This window comes from Cupressus sempervirens, chromosome 2, assembly GCF_028749045.1.
Source record: "Cupressus sempervirens isolate cs-2001-9-10 chromosome 2, ASM2874904v1, whole genome shotgun sequence".
Lineage (NCBI taxonomy): Eukaryota > Viridiplantae > Streptophyta > Pinopsida > Cupressales > Cupressaceae > Cupressus > Cupressus sempervirens.
This window is the reverse complement of record NC_143119.1, coordinates 370,084,307-370,104,149: the sequence shown is the minus strand read 5'-3', so window position 1 is coordinate 370,104,149 and position 19,843 is coordinate 370,084,307. Positions and strand designations below refer to the sequence as shown.

Genomic DNA, 19,843 nt, shown 5'->3' with positions numbered 1-19,843 from the left:
CTTCACTTGTAACACATGAAAGTACCTTCTTTGGTTTTGATTCAACTTTGCTTCTTGCTTCATTGGGGTTTGAGTCAAGGTTGATGTGGGCATAGTACTACATTGGTATGTCAACTCCATGTACCCTGGCATAAACCTCATCATTTGCACCAATATGTAAAAAGTTCTAAGGATTGTTCAAATCTATGATTTCTATCCACTTTGCAAACTTTGACTAATCTAATGGTAGTAATTGATACAAAGTATCCAGGCTATTACATGTCATTTTATGCAGCTTATTATATTTTGTAATGTACATAGCTCTTTGTTGAATTTTTTTTATAATATTTCTCATGTCTTGTAGCATGGGGAGAATAACTGCTAAAGTTAAGAGTATCTTAATATTAGTTAGACTTGAATATAGCCCAAGGAATCTGTCTTACACAGAGTGGATTAGTCTAAGCAATGAAGGATATTTAGAGATTACTTGATGCACTAGTCCATCTAAAGAGATCCATCTGGTATCATTATCTTTAAGAAGCTTCTTCCCATCAGTAAGTCCTTGAGCAAAGTATTGGAATTCTTGGACTCATTTTGGACTTTGACAAAAGTATTGGTAAATCTCTTTGATTAGAGATTCCACTTTACTTACACAACCAAAATTGTTGACAATTCCAAAAGCTAGATTCATTCGATGGGCCATGCAATGAATGGGAATAGTGTAGGGTGTCAAATCATTCTTAATCTTTTTGCAAAGATTGCCTTTATGACCTTGCATAATTGAAGCTCCATCTGCTCCAACACACACCAACTTTTTGGCAATCTCCATTTTATGCAAACCTCCACATTCAATTAGAGTACTCTTTAATAAATCATATAAAAAAATTGTTGTCACACTACAATTCAATTTAGCAACAGATAGTAGAAAGGGTTGATGACAAAGATTGTTTACAGTATAAACATGTATGCACACCCAAAAAGTATTATCAATTGTTGTAACTTCATCTAGCAAAACATATGTATAAACATTATAAACATGCATGCACACCCAGGAAGTATTATCAATTTTTGTAACTTCATCTTCATCTAGAGATAGTGCAATGAAATTTGAGTGTTTTATTTTTTCCTTCATATCTTTTTTTTCAACATATGCAAAACATCTAGCCCATTCCCACCCACTATTTACTGACCAGTGATTATTCAGATAGTTTTGAAGTTTGAAAAAGTGCAATAAGGCAGTAATTGAAGTGTAGTCTATCATAGGACATCCTCTACTCAAAATATAAAAGACCACACTTAATTGAACTACTTTTCCCATATTTTGTACTTCCATTACTTTCCCAATGAAATATTTGATGGAACCTTTTACTACAAAATGCTTCTCCCATATGTGCTGGTGTAACTCCTATATTTTGGCATTCCTAATATGCAAAAAGTTTTCCTTTATTTTCTAAGTTAGCACGAATTTTTCAATCCATCTATAGTTTCCTTTTTGTAAACTTTACCAACATGCTTTTCAATGGTATCAAGTTTAAGTTGCAACCTCTTCTCCTTCTTTGTTATCTCTATGCAAATCTTACATCTGCATTCTATAGGAGGCTTACCATCAATTGGATTGGCCACTGGTTCAATGAAATAGTACTTTTCCACCCATTATAATTAAAAATTCCTTTTGGACATATCCCAGGGAGATCAATCTTTCTTTGATTCCAATTTTCTTTTCCCGTTTTGTGCATGAACATGATTTATGGAATCACTTTTGGTTTTCTCACCCGACTGGTCTAGGATTGACTCCAACTCTATAAAATCAATTTCTAACTCCCTACTTAGGTGAAGTGCCTCCAAATCATGTTCAATTTCATTCTCAGCTAAGATATCAGGTTCACCAACTTGAACTTCAATACTGTCCGAGTCTCCAACTTGTGATGAATCTCCTTTTTTGATAAGCACTAGAGATCTAACTTGTGAATCTTGTAGGCTACCAATATTTCCACAACCAAAATATGTCGCTATGCTTCTATGTTTTGGTAATGGTGGCCTCTCTTAGCCTTTAGGGATCCTATTGGAACCCCTATTACCCCTCTTGTTTGACATTGCAAGCCGATAAAGGCTGCAAAAAATAAATCAACTTAGTTGTTGAACAAAAGACTCAAATAGTGATGACTCAAAGCCTGTGAATAGTGATAGTAGACTATGTAGACTACATATAATAACAATAATATGATTCATCCTCCAAAAAATGGTACTACTACTATAGTTCTATAGTCTACAGTACTACCCAATATAATTTGCAAACCTATAGGCTCTAGCTATCTTAGCATCTAAGATGTCCAATCATTAGTGGTAAAACTTAAAAATAACCAATACCACTGTACCACTATGGTAGTACCATTGTTGACATAAAAAAAAATTAAAATCACTTGCCTTTTATGAAAGCAAGGGTCCACGAGTCAATGGGAAATGCACTCAGCACTCTAAAACTTCAGTGGCAATAAGAAATGTCGGTCTTCAAACTAGAAAATAGCAAATTGTGTAGAATAATAATATCTTATACTCCAATCTAGGTTGGCAAATTATGCCAAATTAACAAGTGAGAATGTCAAATGTAAACAAAGTGCACCTTCCTATGCAAGCCCATAGTATGAAACAGTTGGCTAAATGGGGCTGGTGGTCAACACGTGTCAAGAAAATGGTAGGCAATGCCCAACCCAAGGGAAAATTATTTAGTTGTAGTAATGGTGAAATAACATCGGCCAATTAGAAATAACATGCAAAGGATGGAAAAATGTTTAAAATAAATGTATCCAACATGTATATTGCATTGGCGATTAGACTGATATTTTTGACCAATCATGTGATAACTAATGGGTGACTACCACGGGTGTTGGACCCAAATCTGATAAATATCCAGCGATGTGGTTGGCCTACATTGCATGTGCTATTCCCCAAATGACAATTGACTCATGAGACGGGATTGCCAAAAGGCGAATATTCACCGCTAAAGTAATCTCTGCCCCACATTATTACTCTTTTTCTCTCCCTCCCTTAAAACTATTTTAGCAATAATTTATGTAGCATGTATTCCCTATAGTATACACACACTATAACATGTATGTGTTATATAGTACATTTTATTTTGAGTATCCATTAAATGCAACCTCAAAATAACATAAGCATCTAAATAGCGCATGCACATACTATAGCATGCATGCACCATTTTGTGTACACACTTTTAAATGTAATGGAACCCACAAAACCTACATCTTGGATTTTCCTTGGAGATCAAACCCAAAGCCTTGGAGGATTCAAATAGGCAGGAAGATGTGTTTTCCATGAAGAATACAAAATAATCAAAAGTTTTATTATGATCCCTCCATTAGGTTTTACTCATGATTGAGTAATGATAAAATCAAATGACATGATAGTAGAGATCTCTCTATTAGTCTCTTGACCTTATAATTTATCTTTTTAATCTAACTATGTTAATCCTTTAATCTATATTTCATTTTCAATGTATGTTTTATTTTTGTCAAAAACCAATGTGTAGTATATTGGGCTTAAAATTTTGTTTGTTTGTCAAAATTTTCAAGATAGCTTTTTAGAGACTGGACTCCTATGTACACACTTTACAATTTTTTTTTTATTTTTTCTTTGTTTTAAATGATTTATATGGGGGCACACAAAAATTTACACTTTCAGTATATATCCACTTTAAAAATTAATAAAAAGTATAATACACACTAAAGAATTGGCAAAAAAATACAAGATAAACAATGCGGTGTTAGCTAAATCCTTACCAAAGTGATTAAATTTTTTATTTATTTTTAAGGGTGAACACATTAGACACTTAGTTTTATTTTTTTCACAAAAAATAAGACTGGTGTTTGTGCTTCCCCTTTTTGCAATCCAAAAAATCCACCATTTAAAAAAATAGTAGTTTAGAAATTATATTGAGACGACTACAAGGATTGTTCTTGTCATGTCTAGAAATTTGGACTCTATCTATCTTAAAAATTATGTCAAAGGTCAAAATTTTATGATTTAAGGAAATAGTGACATCTTATACCCCCCTCCCTTTTCGTCCCCCATCTTTGTGAGCTTACCTTTGAGTTCTCGTATTCTTGAATAAAACCACTACACCCTCTTTAATGTTTAAAATTTTATCCTTTAATACCAACCTTTTCTTCCTTACCTCTCATTTGATTGCATTTGGGGAGTTTTGTGCCTTTCCAAACTACTTTCTAGAAAGATTGCACTTAAGGTTCATGAGTTACTCTTTAGATAGATTGTAGACTACAAAAGGATACCTTTCCACTATAGTTTTTTTTATTTCACAATATCATGCCTTATTTTACCCTTGTATATCACATATTCATTCCTCTCCTATCCGGGGGGGGTGGACATTGTATAGTGACATCTTAAAGTTTTCACCAGAGTTTCTGACTTTGAGTGAAATTCTTCCATGGACTCTACTTTATTCCTCCTTTCCCAACTATAGTGGAGTCCTATTGTAATATAACCATACAAATAGATGAACTATTTTAAATTGTATTATTACGATCAAATATAATTGTGCAAGTCTAAATAGGAAAGTTAAAGTGTACTAAATTAAGGCTATTGAATTAAAGTGGTATTTAACTATCTAAACAAATCATAGACCAATATTTGAATTGTAAGTGAAACTATGATTCTTATGGTTATTAAAAGTTACATTAATGTTTAAATAGAAATGAGATAACATATTATTATCTCTCAAGAATAAAGATAAAAGCTTAATACAAGAAAAAGAAGATTTAAAAATAAAATTACACAATAATAATGGAGAAAAATTCAAATTTTGGGAAATACCAAATTCAAAAATTAAATATATCTACTTGTCTTCAAAATTAGGTGGTACAACAATAGGGTGCTAGCTACGGGCCTTATATTTGCAGTTGGTTTCATCCACACTTTGCTTAGTCATACATAAAAGTAGTAAAATCAACATTGTACTCCTCATGCCATTTCAAGCTCCACAAACAAAAATCTTGGTAAGGAGTATATGTACAAATTTCATTCCTTTTCTTTTTATTCTTTTATGATTTTATATTACAAGAGAAATATAAGAAAATCTCTCTTGTTATTTATAATATTGATATTCATTTTTGTTTTTTATTAATTATGTTATTAGATATTTAATTCGTTATGATATCTAATTAGTTATTAGTGCATTACATATATTATGTTGAATAAGGATATTAAATAACAAATAATAGATATAATGTATTAATAATTAATTTTGAAATAATAAATAAAATATTACTATAAAATGAAGGAAATTTTGACATTGCCTTTGCAATATAAAATCATTAAAGAGTAAAACTCGAAATAAAGAAAAGGCATATAGAGATTGTATGACAGGTTTTGCGTTTGTACAAATGACATCATGAATAAGCGGTTAATTGGACTATCTTGATGTATAAATTGTAAATCTTCTTTTATAAAAAATAGAAAAGAATGAGTCGTCTTTAATAAGATTTAAGTGTGTGTTTAAGATTTAGACGTTCTCAAAATTTGACCCCACAACCAGTATCCAACGCAGAAAAGTAATAATGTACGAGAGGGCCCAAAACGTGGAGGTATAAATCAATGAACACAAGCATATAACCAGTGGAGTTAATCCATTAAAGTTTGCTGCCAAAACAACTTTAACATTGGCATTCAAAATCAAGTGGATTCAGACTTTATCTTCCTCCTCTGGACACGCGTTTCTTTCTTCCACCAAAAGGCAAAGTGAAATGATTTAGTACAAAATGTGCCGAATGGAGTCCAATCAGAAAAGCTCAGAGAAATGTGTCCTCCTCGTATTCAATTGTGCAGCTTTCTGCATTGGCGGAACCGCAGGTTCCTTGTTAACACGTTTCTATTTCATGCACGGTGGCAATTGCAAATGGCTTATTGCATGGCTACAGACTGCAGGGTGTCCTCTTCTTATACTACACATTTGGATTTCTTCCATAATAGAAAAGTCCTCTGAAAATGAAAGCACCCATGTAACTCCCAAGCTTTGCCTTGCATCCATCTTACTGGGCCTCCTCACTGGCCTCCACAATTTTTTGTATTCATGGGGGATCGCCTACCTTCCTCTCTCCACCGCCACTCTCCTTGTTTCCCCTCAGCTTGCCTTCATTGCAATCTTTGCCATCTTCTTAGTGAAGCAGAGTTTCACCCCATTTTCAATCAATGCTCTTGTTTTGCTCACCATGGCAGCAATTATGTTGGCCTTGCACGCCAGTGGGGATAGGCCTGAGGGAGTCACATCTACTCAATATTGGCTTGGGTTTTTCGCAACAGGCGGTGGAGCCGCACTTTATGGATTCATTCTTCCTTTGATTGAGTTTGTCTATAGGAAAAGCACTCGTCGAATAACATACATTGTGATTATGGAGATGCAGGTTATAATGTCAATTTCGGCGACCCTTTTTTGTACCCTTGGCATGCTTGTGAACAAGGACTTCCAGGGTCTTGGGAGGGAGGGAAGGTCATTCGACGTTGGGGAATTTAATTACTACATGTCTCTGGTGTGGAACGCCATCTGCTGGCAGCTCTACTTTATTGGATTGTACGGTGTCATCTTTCTGACTTCTTCTTTGTTGAGTGGCGTAGTCATGGCTTCTTTGAGTCCTCTGGTGGAGGTGCTTTCAGTAGTCATATTGCATGAGAAGTTCCGTGGGGAGAAAGTCATGGCATTCGCTTTGGCTTTGTGGGGGTTTACATCGTACTTGTTTGGGGAATACAAGAGCTCCGCATTGCAGACGAGCAATACGTCAGAGGAGCATGCCCATCCACATGAAGGCCTTGAATCCACAGAAATCGAGGAAATCGACGAAAGGACTTCGCTACTGGGTATTGAACAAGCTTCGTACCAGCATTACGCTTAAGATTGAATCGTGGGAGTTCGGAAACTTCTCTAAAATGTGTTTGTCGTGGTTTTTGTAAACTCTGTAAAATGTATTTGTTGTGGTTTTGATTACATTTGAGCTGTAAACTCTTGTCGACTGCGGGGTGAGAGTTTTACATTGTTCCCTGAGAGGACGTCTCTTTGTTCACTTATGTCATATTTTACTCCAGATATAATTGTCATATTCGGAAAAGGGTAAATATTTAAAGTCAATGGTTTGGCGGGTTCACCTGCCATCTTAGATCGTTTCCCTATGAATTTCTGCGTAAGAATGGACTTGATATACTTATTATTATTATAATATTATATAGGGACAATAATTCGTTCATACAATAAATTATTATTGAAGCCGTAGTAAGTTTGTGCCAATGGCGATGGAACCGATAATTTCAACGTGATTTGACAGTTCACCAAATCCATTTTCGCAATTCATGCAATCGTTGTACTCCCAAATTCAGGGTCGCTTAGAAAATAATTCACACAGTTTACGAGCGTTGTTTGGGCTTGCCCCTTCATTACGTTATGATGGAAGTCCATACACAGGCTGGGGTGGTGGGAGGACACTGGAAAAGAATATTGCGTTGGTCCCGCCATTACCATTATCTTAATGTTTATTAGTAAATTAATTTTCTACAGACAATGTCGACACGTACCAACTAACCTTGCACAGATCCAACCACCAATCTATACCCAACGATCAATCCCACCCAACTACCAATCTATGAAATTCATGTTTGTCACGTGCATCCACTGATAGCCATTCTCAGCTGCCCAATGTGCCCGTTCGCCATCCATCATTAATATTTCAGCTAACTCTGAACTACACTTTGTAATAGTCTATAAATTCGATGGTTTGGCAATAGAATGCCAGGGTTCATATTTGAGTTTTTCCTAAGTTTATTTTTCCTCTGTTCCTTTTTTCTCTGTTCCTGGTTTTTAACTTGGTATCAAAGGCCAAAGATAAGATCAGAGTTTTCAAAACGAATACGCTCATCTATTTTTATCTCTGTATTGGATTTGTTGTATTTATCAACTGTGCAAGAGTGTTGTAGCTCTCGAAAAATCTTAGTGATGGATCTATATTGATGGAGTGATATTGAATTTGGATTTTTGGTAGGGTTAATTAATGGTGATTTATAATTAATGAAAGTTATGAAATACAAGTCTACTAATGTGAAATGGATGCATTTTGCTAGATCCTTGAGAGGTGTTGTGGGTTGTCTCAAGAGTTTGTTTTGATCTGAAATGTTTTGCTATTGCTAAATGTCTTTTATGAAAGGCTCAGTCCTAAGAGTTGTTAAAAAAGAATCGGTAATGTAGAGTGGGCCTAGGTTAAACGACGCACACTAAGCTTTGACTGCTTATTGTGTCTGTGCAATGGGTCCCACCTGGCCCATCTCCTATTACTAGCCTATCAATTGTTAAAAAATAATCGTTGGTGTAGAGTGGGCCAGGCTTAAACGATGCACACACGCTTTGAGTGCTTAGTGTGTCCATGCAATGAGTTGACTACTCTATATAAGTGCCCATAAGGTTTCTTTAGCATTACACATTTCTTCTAAAAGACGAAATTTAAGGTTCAACATTTTCTTAATTTGTGGTTTTTGACAGTTAACCATATCCTATGTTTTCACTATTTCTCATTTGTGATTTGGGGCATAAACATCATGTTGATAAGTTTATTGTTCTCGCAACAAGAATGTTTGAAGTAATCGACTCAAATAATTAGACAAGTGTTTTATATTAAAGATATGATAAACATAGTCATGCCCTATGTAGGTCAGTTTACATTGGGAAGACAATCTTTATAGCTTTAGGTTTCTCATCTTGATATTTACAAAATATTTCTTGAAATAGAAGAATCGATACTTTAAAGGAAATATACGGTTGCAACTTGTTTAAGGGAGAAACCCGGTAATTGGGAACACACAATTATTTTGCAGCAATATTTTGCAATATTCTACAAAGAAATGGGTTTTCATTAAGAGTGATATAAAATATTTTAGAAATATGAACAAAATAGGAAAATTGAAAAGGTAGTGGAGACTTCTAGGATAATGTAAATTGAATTCAATGACATTTCTCCACAATCTATGGTTATGCCAGAATAAGAGAGATCATTTAAAAATCCATCATTGCATACAGTCTATAGATATTATTGTTAAATATTACAAATGAAATTGTGGAAGATAACAACAACAACAACAGCAATAACAACAATAACATCATGAAGATAAAGGACATCGAAGGCAAAACATATTACTACAACTAATAACTAAGTAACAATAATACACAAAAATCAATTGAACAATGTTTTGTTTTTTGGGGACCAAAAAATATCATTGTAGCATAAACTCTACCTTTTTCGATTATATCTTGTAAATTTATTGTTATCTTTCTTAAAGAAACTCATCCCTAATTTTAAAAAATCTTGAAGTAAATGTATCTGTGGTGGTGATAGATACTCTATATAGCTTGTAACAATGATTTTATTATTTGAATTAAAAATAAAGGACTCTAAAACATTATGATGTTGCAGTTATAGTACTAATGCAAACATGCATTGCATTATGCAAACTAAGTAACAAAAGTAAGACTTGTTAGAATGATTAGAATAACTAAGAGGGGAGGGTGAATCAGTTATTCACAGGTCCAGATCTACCAAATCAACTTTTAACAACTTCAAACAACTTAATCAAACTCTTAAATCCACTTGGTCAATATAAAAATTATTAGTAATTCAACTTATTCATATCATCACGTAGCTCTATGTTTAAGTGTTAGTCAAATTGTAAAAACTTATAATAGTAAACAACATAACACATGCAAACATCATTTACACAAGTATGACACCAAATTTTAATGTGGACACCCAATTTGGAAAAAATCACCAAGTAACATGGTACATGTTTTTCACTCTTCTAAAGTGAGCTTGATTAGGAGACATCCATTTTAAAGGTTACAAAACAGAGTATTAGGTGTGACCCTCTCAAAAGGATTTAATTACCCTATTAGGAGTAGCCTTGTTAGAGGTCTTCAAAACATCTCATTAAAATGCCACCTTGATTACAAGGTTTACAACATGACTATTAGGTCAACCTTGATTAAATGATTTTACTCGCACAATGGTTAGAAAGTAACAACTAGGTTTATTTGATAAATTACAACTCACTTTGCATATTTAGATCTCCATTCAGTTCATTCTTGGTTCATTGATTGGTCTTCATTACATTCTCCATCTCTGATATTCTTTGCAACACCTCAAGAAAAATCACTATCATCAACTTATCACTTTTCCTCTACAACTCTTGTTCTTCCACTTACACTCCACAATTTTTCTAGCCAACCATCTTGTAAAACATCTCTTATGCCTTCTTAAATAGATAGGTTTAACCTTTTGCAACTTAAACTTAACCATAGATCTTAGGGTTTGATCAGATTCATTGAATCTGTCCATCTTTTCATCTGTCTTCTTCTTTCCTTGAAACTTCTCATTGAATCTTCTCTTTAGATCACTTATCAAGCTTAACTCATACATTAAATATGCTAGCTCATCAATCCTTATCTTTAACACATTTTCACTATTCCCTAACTTCAACTATGTTAGTCTCAAATCTTGATTCTTCGTCAAACTATAAATTTGTTGACACTCGGTCATCACTAGGTAGCTCAGTGACTACTAGTTTATCTCACTCAACTTGCACTCACTTGCATGGTCGTCACTATGCTTGGTCACTATCTCATTTTTCCTTCATCTTGCTTATTGACTATCATCACTTGGCTAATACTTAAGTTCCTTAATCTCCTGCTCAGTAATGCTTAACTCTTTCATTGCCCTAGTAATCTATCGCTTAGTCAAGCTAGAGTTTTATTTTACTTCTTGACTTCTAGCAATCATCTCTTCTACACTTCAACTTATGTTTCTTATTCATGTAACACAACAATCAAACGACATATTATCTTGTCAAATACAAACTAATCAAATGCCCTTTTGTAGTTCCATCTTACATACTCCTATTTACTCAACCACTTTACTAGTTCATCTTGTTATCTTTATTTTTAAATCCTCTTTAGAAATCAAATGATATGGCACTATACACTATTAGTAAATGTCTTACCAATAAGGTTTGACATCAATGACAACATAACAATTTTCGTTCCAACTATCTCCCTCTTTGGCATTGATGGCAACCCCTTTAGCTATAATGCAATGGAAAAAGTGTTCTCTGAATATTCATTGTCAACTCCTTTTGTCAAAAGTACCGTTAGTTTCATTTTGATTCTCACTCATATCTCTGTGCTTATTTTTACTTCTCCCTTTATGATACCAATTGTAAGAGAAATTGTATTGGATTTCTCTTTGACATATATCTCATTTTATTGGTAGCTTCTCATCTTCTTGAGAAACTCATCTCCCTATTAGCTCCTATGCATGGTAACTTGACATACATATCTCTCTTTGACAACAATGCCAAAGACCCTTTACATGAAGTCTTCATCTTTGTACTAAATATCTTTACCTCTTTCATATCCTTCTTTGTTTATATTTTCCTTTATTGCATCATTATGTGCATACATATAGTTTTATCGGTTCATGCTTTTGGACCTTTCTTTTCACATGTCTTAGTAGTTCTTAAGGTTTGATCTCTTGCATCAATTTGTAAAAAAATTTAATCATAATAATTGATGCATTGTTTCATCTCTTCTTAGTTTCCATCAAATAGGAGAATGACCTCTAACTTACCTCTTAAATACACAATAAATCCTTTGTAAGTCTAAGTGAATATATCATCTATTTATTCCTTTGTATTCACATATTCTAGTCTTACTTCTTTGTCTTGCACTAATTCCCTTAAGTAATGGTACTTGATTGCAATGTTCTTTGTTTGTGTGTCCATCACAAGATTCTTGGGCATGTCTATATTAATTTTCTCATCACAATATATTGCCACAAGTTCAGTAATATCTTCCCTCATACCTTTCAACAATTGCTTGATCCACACCATGTTTGAGTAATTCACTATTGTTGTAACATATTCAACTTATTTTGTAGATTTTGAAATACATTTTTGCTTCTAACTTTTTTTTTAGATCAATCTCTTGGAAGAAAACTCCTCCTTTTTTACTCTATCTATCATCAATGTTTTTAGCTCAATCAACATTTATGTAAACTTTTAGCTCAAACTTGTCATTATTCTTATACCATAAACTATAGCCCTTTTTTTCCTTTTAGATATCTCAATATCCTTTTCATAGCCATCAGGTGGTTCTCCTTAGGATTAGTATAAAATATGGCAATGATTCTAACAAGTGATGTAATGTTAGGTCTTCTATGAACAACATATTACAATTTGCCAATCATTAATCTATACAATGTCTGAATTACTTTAGAATAATTGTCATTCTTTGAAAGTGTGTGTCCAGTAGTCATAGGTGTTCCAACTAGTCTTGAATCTTCCATTCTAAAGTTCTTTAGTATCTCCTTGATATATATTGATTATATAATGTATATACCTCCTTTCATTTGATAGACTTGCAAACGAACAAAGAATTTTATCTCTCCAGATATTAACATCTCAAATTCTTTCTTCATCTCATTAGAAAAAGGATTTTCACATTAAATCTTGTCCTCCAAATATGATATCATCAAAAATATTTCATCTAACAATATCATATCCTCAGATTCACTTTTCATATACAAATTGTTATTATCATTAGTTCTCTCAAAACTAATTCTCATCAAATATAAATGCAATCTTTCATATCATGCTCTAGTGCCTTTTTTAAAACAATACAATGATTTTTGCAACTTACATACCATATTCTTGTTGTGATGTTCAAAAAATCCTTCAAGTTGTTCAATATAGTCTTCTGCTTCCAAAATTTCATTCAAGAATATAGATTTGACATCCATTTCATATACTATGAATCCTTTGTAAGAAACATATGCAAGTAATGTTCTTATTCCTTCCAACCTTGCAACGAGAGAAAATGTCTCTCCATAGTCAATTCCTTCCTCTTGTGCATATCCCTTGCAAACCAATCTTGCTTTATTCCTTGTGACTTCACCTTTAGACCATTCATCTTTTTTAAGAATACCCACTTGGCTCCAATTACATTCCTATCCTTTGGCAATGGTACTAATGTCTATGTTTTGTTCTTCTCTATTTGATCAATCTCCTCACTCATTGATCTAATCCAATATTCATTATTTAATGCATCTTTAATTGTTCTTGGATCAAACTCACATAATGAACATATATTATTCTTCAAATTTCTTTTGGTCATGACTCCTGAATCTTTGTATCCAATGATTTGATTAGGTTTGTGGTGTCTTCTCACATATTTTGACAAAATGGGTTTAGATATTCTTCTCCTTCTTGTAGTTCACTTGGTCCAACTTTTTCATCTTCTCTAGGTATTTCTTGCTGTAACATATTCAACTTATTTTGTAGATTTTGAAATACATTTTTACTTCTTACTTGTTTGTTAGATCAATCTCTTGTCTAGGAAGAAAACTCCTCCTTTTGTACTCTATCTATCATCAATATTTTTAGCTCAATCAACATTTATGTAAACTTTTAGCTCAAACTTGTCATTCTTCTTATACCATAAACTATAGCTTTTTTTTCCTTTTAGATATCTCAATATCCTTTTCACAGCCATCAGGTGGTTCTCCCTAGGATTAGTATAGAATATGGCAACTATTCTAACAAGTGATGTAGGGTATGTGCAGGATCATGGTGTGCCAAAAAGTGGCGATGTGAAAAAAAGAGAGTTTGAAGACGCCTAAAAGCGCTTCAAAATCTGCTCTGACTTTTTTTACCTATCCAGGAACCAAACCTGGAAGGTTAAGCCGAGCCTATCGGATATCCGATATGATATCAGATATCCGATTTGACATCGGATATCCGATTTTAAATCAAATATCTGACTAATAATTATAATCATATAATAGTATGATATATTATTTAATATTATTATTATTTAATATTAATATTTACTTAATGATATTATTATTATTTAATATAATATTATTATTATAATAATTATTATACTATAATATAATAATATTATTATTATATTATAATCGTATAATATTATACTATAATAATAATATTATAATGTATTATATTATAATAACATATTATATTATAATAATATAATATAATATTTCATATATTATAATATATAGTAATGTAATATAATATATATCTAAGATATAATATATAATAAAAAAGTATAATATATTATAAATTATAATAATATAATATAATAATATTATTATTATATAATATAATATTTTATATTATAATATATAGTAAATTAATATAATAAATATAAAATATAATATATATTATATATTATATGTTATATTATATATATTGTACTCATTTTATGTTATTGTGCCATATCGGATATCCGATACCTGTACATTGGATTAAATAAAATCACAGACCCGCAGGCTCTCATTTTACGCGAATTTGGGGCTAGTATTGCCATAGCGGATCAGATATCAGATACGAGATCAGATATCAGATATCAGGTATGTTTCCCCCCCCCCCCCCCCCCCCCCACTCATTTTTAACCTAAATTTAATAGATTTTAACATGATTTTGTTTGTTTTAGTTGAATCTAGGGTTTTTTTTACAAAAATGGTTAAAACTTAGATTTTTTTTTTTTAATATATATTACGTTTTGCAATTCAATAGGAATGGCTGATCAAAATGATGACACTGAGGTAGGGAATAATATTCCTCGTAACCCACCACTAAACGATCTAGTATCCCCACAAAACCCTCTACCAAATGATCCTCTACCTGCTCAAAACCCTCCTCGAATCGAGGATTTGATAAATGAAAATCTCACTGAGTTGAGAGGTTTGCATAGAACATACAATAATGTACCTGCATTGGCTCCTATGTTATCCACATTAAACACCATAGTGGATAACATTGAAACCCTTACAAACCAACAAAATGCCGCTCTTCGTTGGCGTGATGAAATGCACCAGATGTTTGATGATGGTTTGGATTATGATGAGGTCGGGGCCCTCAACATAACCAAAGATGATTTGGCTAGCCTTTTTGCTAACCCAAAAACGGGTATACCAGTTGACCCAAAAAAAACCAAACTATCGATTAAATGGTGCACAAATGACGCCATACGTGCAAATTTTTGGGACCGTTGGTGGATGGTCTTTGATATCCCTCCACATGGAAATTTAGACATACCATTTTATTTCCTTAGAAAATTATATGCAGAATTTGTGTTGAAACTTAAAGTGAACTATTGGAGCATGAAGCCCAACATGGGCTTAGGACTAGGAGCTCCTTAGGATAGACCCTCTTCCTAGCGGAAGAAACTTGGCACTTTTGTCCCCCCCCCCTTGATATCTCCCCCCCTCCTCGAGTGCAACATCTAGATATTATGGCAGAGGCTAGCTCTCAAACCATCAGAGCCATTCATAGGCTGAGTAGCCTAATGATATCTTAGGCTAGGTCAGTCCTGCCTCCTCGTGTTGATGATGTTGGTGCCAGTTCATCATCGGCTAGCTCATCACACGTTTGTGTGCCTCACACTTGCATTACATGCAAGAATATTTGCTTGGGTCCCATAGGTGATCTTCCTGAGTATCATTTTGTATTAGACGAGGATACACCGGACACACGTGCAGAGGCTACAGACCCTGATACGAGAGAGGAGGGGAATGCAGAGGCATGGACTCCTTCGGTGTCGGTACATGTATACATTTTTTTGTTATGACATATGTGATTTAAAGTTAATTTTTATAATAGAGTAATTTTAATTTTTAAGCCATACTGACTTTTACTTATATGTGATCTTTATTCATGTTTAGTTGATGATCGAGGAGGAGCTCAGATAGATAGATGATGCTACACTCTTGGCCATTTCATTTGGCCTTGAGACATCTACAGTACATTATGTTGTGTTCGCATTTTTTTTTTTCTATTTGATATTGTAGCATATATGATTGCTAATCTTTATTTTATCTTGCAGATGCCACCTGCCCCGGGGGGACAAAGTGCGGGGGGTGAGCCAGAATGCATTGACAAAGGAAAGGTAATTATATGTTTTCTAATTGATTAAATATTGATGCATTCTTGTAAAATGTTTGTGGTAATCTCATTTAATTACATTCTTTATTGTATATAGGGTGTGGCTACTGGCGATGAGCCTGTATAGATTCGGCGTCCTAGATCATCAGGGATTTTCATTCGCACAGAGAGCCCCATTGTATGTATAAGTATCATTTATTTTTTATTTTTTTTATTGATGCAGAGGAAAGTATGATTGTTGTTCTATACAATTTTTGTGATTTTTTCCGTACCAATAATGATTCATGTCTTGCATATGTTCATTACAACTTAAATAGGCTTATATGCACCTGTCCAACCGACCAAGTTGGTTACAAAGATTTATTTAATCAAACAAATACCAAATTGCTACTTTCCCTCCAAAACTAATATGACCGTTTGAATTTGAAATTCAAATTTCAAACTATAGTTTTTATGCATTCCCTAACTTTCTAAACTATTCCATTGACTCAAAATTGGTCATATGGATTTATTAAATGCAACTAAGTATGAAACTATCCTAAGACTACCCCATATGGCTCTTTTGGCCATTTTACATCATGTTGCCCTTAGGTCCTTACTAGGACTTTTATGACTTTTATCTTTCAAAGTACATTGTTTATTACATAATTCTATTATTGGTTTTAATATATCCCAATTAACAATCAATGATGTCTTTGATCCTCTATCTTCTCTTAGATGATCTAATAGGTGCCCCTGCACCAAACACCCCACCTTCAAAGCAACTCTTGTCCCAAGAGTTAAGGGGTACTATCTTCTTTCCTCCCATCCTTCTAGAGGGATGTTTGCAACTTTGCACCTGCAATGTATTACCCTGCACACCTGCATACAAATCATTAGAAATAAAAAGCATTGGATCCTTGTTACCAGTCATGGTAACCTTACTGCCTGCTGATTGTGAACAGTCATGTTTTATCCTTGACAAAGGCTGAATAACTTGTTTTCTGAGATCATGCTGACCCTGTCTCTTATCCTCCATGGATATGTTCACTTCTTTGTTCACTCTCGTCACCAAAGGACACCATACTATTCCTATCATCACTTCTTTTGCTGTCACTGTCTGCTTGTAAGCAGAATTCTGAGTTTTGTCTTGAACAATCTCATCCTTCATAACCAAAAGAGATGGCTTCAGTGGCAGATCTTTCATATCATGTTTACTCTCCCTCTACTCCTACAAGTCCACAAACTCTTTCTTGCCAAAACAAATAACTCTTTCCTCATCATGACCAGTTAAAGGATTTAGCTTAAACTTCACATCATCTTTGTGTACTATATAAACATTTGATGAGCCAAAATGAATAGTGTTCCTTGAGGCTTGCCAAGGCCTTCCAAGGATTACATGGAAGCATGTCATTAGAATGTGATCACATATAGCTTGATCTTTTATATTCTCCTATAGAGAAATCCACTATTGCTTGCTCCCTTACAACAATATTTTTTGCATCACTGACCCAAAATGCCCTATATGGTCTATCAATAGGATACTTATTCAATCCTAGTTTATTTACCATTTCATAAGACACTAAATCATCAAAGGAACTAGAGTCTATTATCATCTTACAAATCCTACCATGGCTCATGCAATTTGTCCTAAAAATGGATGGTCTAGTCTCCTTTTGCAGCTGCATTTGTGGTCCTCTTCTCACCATCAAAGATTCTCCTTCATGTTCAGGGTCTGCATTATCGTACTTCTTTTCTTCCTCTTCTCCTTGGGTCAAGGTGACTCTCCTCTCCTCCTTCCTGAAATCCACACCTTTCTCAGGGCACTTGTAGGATTGATTGCCTACTCCTCCACATGTGAAGCATTTAAGTGTGAAAACACTATTACCTCTTCCACTTCCAAATCTTCCTCCCCTGAAACTTCTTGTTGTCTCAGATGTAATCTCTTTTCCTTTATCTTTGTCTTGATTGTTTGAAGTGTCAAACTGACTTCTTACACCTCTTCCTCTCATTGTTCCACCTCCTCTCTGATTTGCTTGCCTCTCATTCTTTCTTTTCAACTTCTCCTCTGCCCGGATTGCCAACTGAAAACATTCTCCAAGTGTCCTTGGTACATTCAATCCTATTTCATCTTGAATATTGTACTTGAGGCCATTAATGTATCTAGCCACCTTCTTATCTTCATCTTCCAGTCCTCCCCTAATATTCAGGGTATGGAATTTCTCAGTATAGGACATGACATCCATATCCCTCTGTTTCAAATTGTTCCTTCTTATCTTTAAATTTGGATTGCTAAATCAGATGGCAAGAATTGATTTCTCACCATGGTCTTCATTCTCTCCTAATTTGAAATCTTATTCAATCCCCTTTTGATGCAGAGTCTATAGTAACTACCTTCCACAAGCCAATAAATGGCTGTCATAATCCAACTTAGGATTCTAGGACTTCTCACAAGTCCTCTTACCCACTCCGGGTATACTCAACCTCCAAGCCAAACAAGGAAATCCCACTTCAAAAGCCTCACCAACTATCACCAGAAATGGAGACAATCATGGACATACTATTCCAACCCAAACTCATCAATTTGTTTGGTTCCACCGAACTCCCAACACACCTTTGCACTTCTAGGCCTACAAACCTTGTAGCCTTCCAATTAGCTTCTTTGCACTTTTCTCCCAATATCCCTTAATAGCATAGGGACTTCTCCATAGGTCCAAACACCCTTCTTGGCACCTACTAAGAATCCAAAATCTTTTGGGCTGATCTTTCTCCAGCACCCTCCAAACTGCTTCTACGTACTTAGGCCTAGTTGATCAAGTTAGGCTAGGGCTTCAAGGAAGAATGGGCAAGGTGGGTTCCCAAGACCCAAAAAACTCAAGGAAATATCCAACACAGTCAATGCATCCAACTCCAGCACTCAAACTGATTAGAAGTGCTTGCAACCATGACTGTCACCAATTACCTTGCAAAAATTGGTCAAGCACATGGGCTTGCTTGACCTAGGGCCGACTTGGAAAAATAGTTGCCCTTCTCTCCAGGCCTCCAACCTCTGGCATTATGTTGCCTAGTCTCCTAAATTTCATATCCCTCAGTTTTAGAGGGTGCCACTAGTGGGAATGCAAGTTAGGGATGCATTTGTGGAAGGGTCTAGGAAATAAGGCTTTTCAGACCACCTTCTACTAAAATGCAGATAACTTTTAAACCCCAACTCCTTTTTGAGTCAAACCAAAACCAAAAGTTTCCTAACTCACCCCTAAAACTATTTCATACACTTAGAAATCATAAAAGTTCCATACGGATCTGTACTAGCATAACAACCAAGTGATTACCAGTAAATTTCCAAAAAATTGAAGTTTTTATTGTTTTTTCTCCAAACCACCATACACTCTGATCTCCCCCTTTCAACTGAGATCACATATGACATATATAAAGGTCTACATGACCGTTGGAACAACCATATAGGCGTTCCCAACCATAAAACAAACAAACAACCACTTTTTGCTAATACTGTTTAGACTCTAAATACCCCATTCTAAGGCCTTTTGGTCCCATGGAGTCACTTGGTTTATAACCACACCAAAATGCTTGTGGGCCTTAGATGTGCCTTTATTACAAAAGATAGACCAACTTGTAAAATATGGACCAAACCTTTATTCCAACTTCCTAATCTACTTGAATCCTCGCTTTCATGGAGTGGCAAGGTGTCCAGCAACATAGATACTTGTTCCCCCCTACCACATAGGTTAGGTGCCCTGCACCACCTTTCCTCTCTCTCATTCTGAACACTAGTCCACCAAGTGAGTGATGTTCCTCTCAGTCTTTCTATTGCTACTTTTACCTTCTTATCTGCCTCTATGTCTTCAAG

General features: G+C 34.4%; 1 pseudogene across 1 annotated transcript; it reads left to right on the top strand.

Annotated features, from left to right (window-relative positions):
• Window positions 1-5,576: 5,576 nt before the first annotated feature.
• On the top strand, window positions 5,577-7,160 carry LOC149572672 (purine permease 3 pseudogene; annotated as a pseudogene). The gene has a single exon (XR_016359950.1). The product of XR_016359950.1 is annotated as a purine permease 3 pseudogene (transcript).
• The last annotated feature ends 12,683 nt before the right edge of the window (window positions 7,161-19,843 follow it).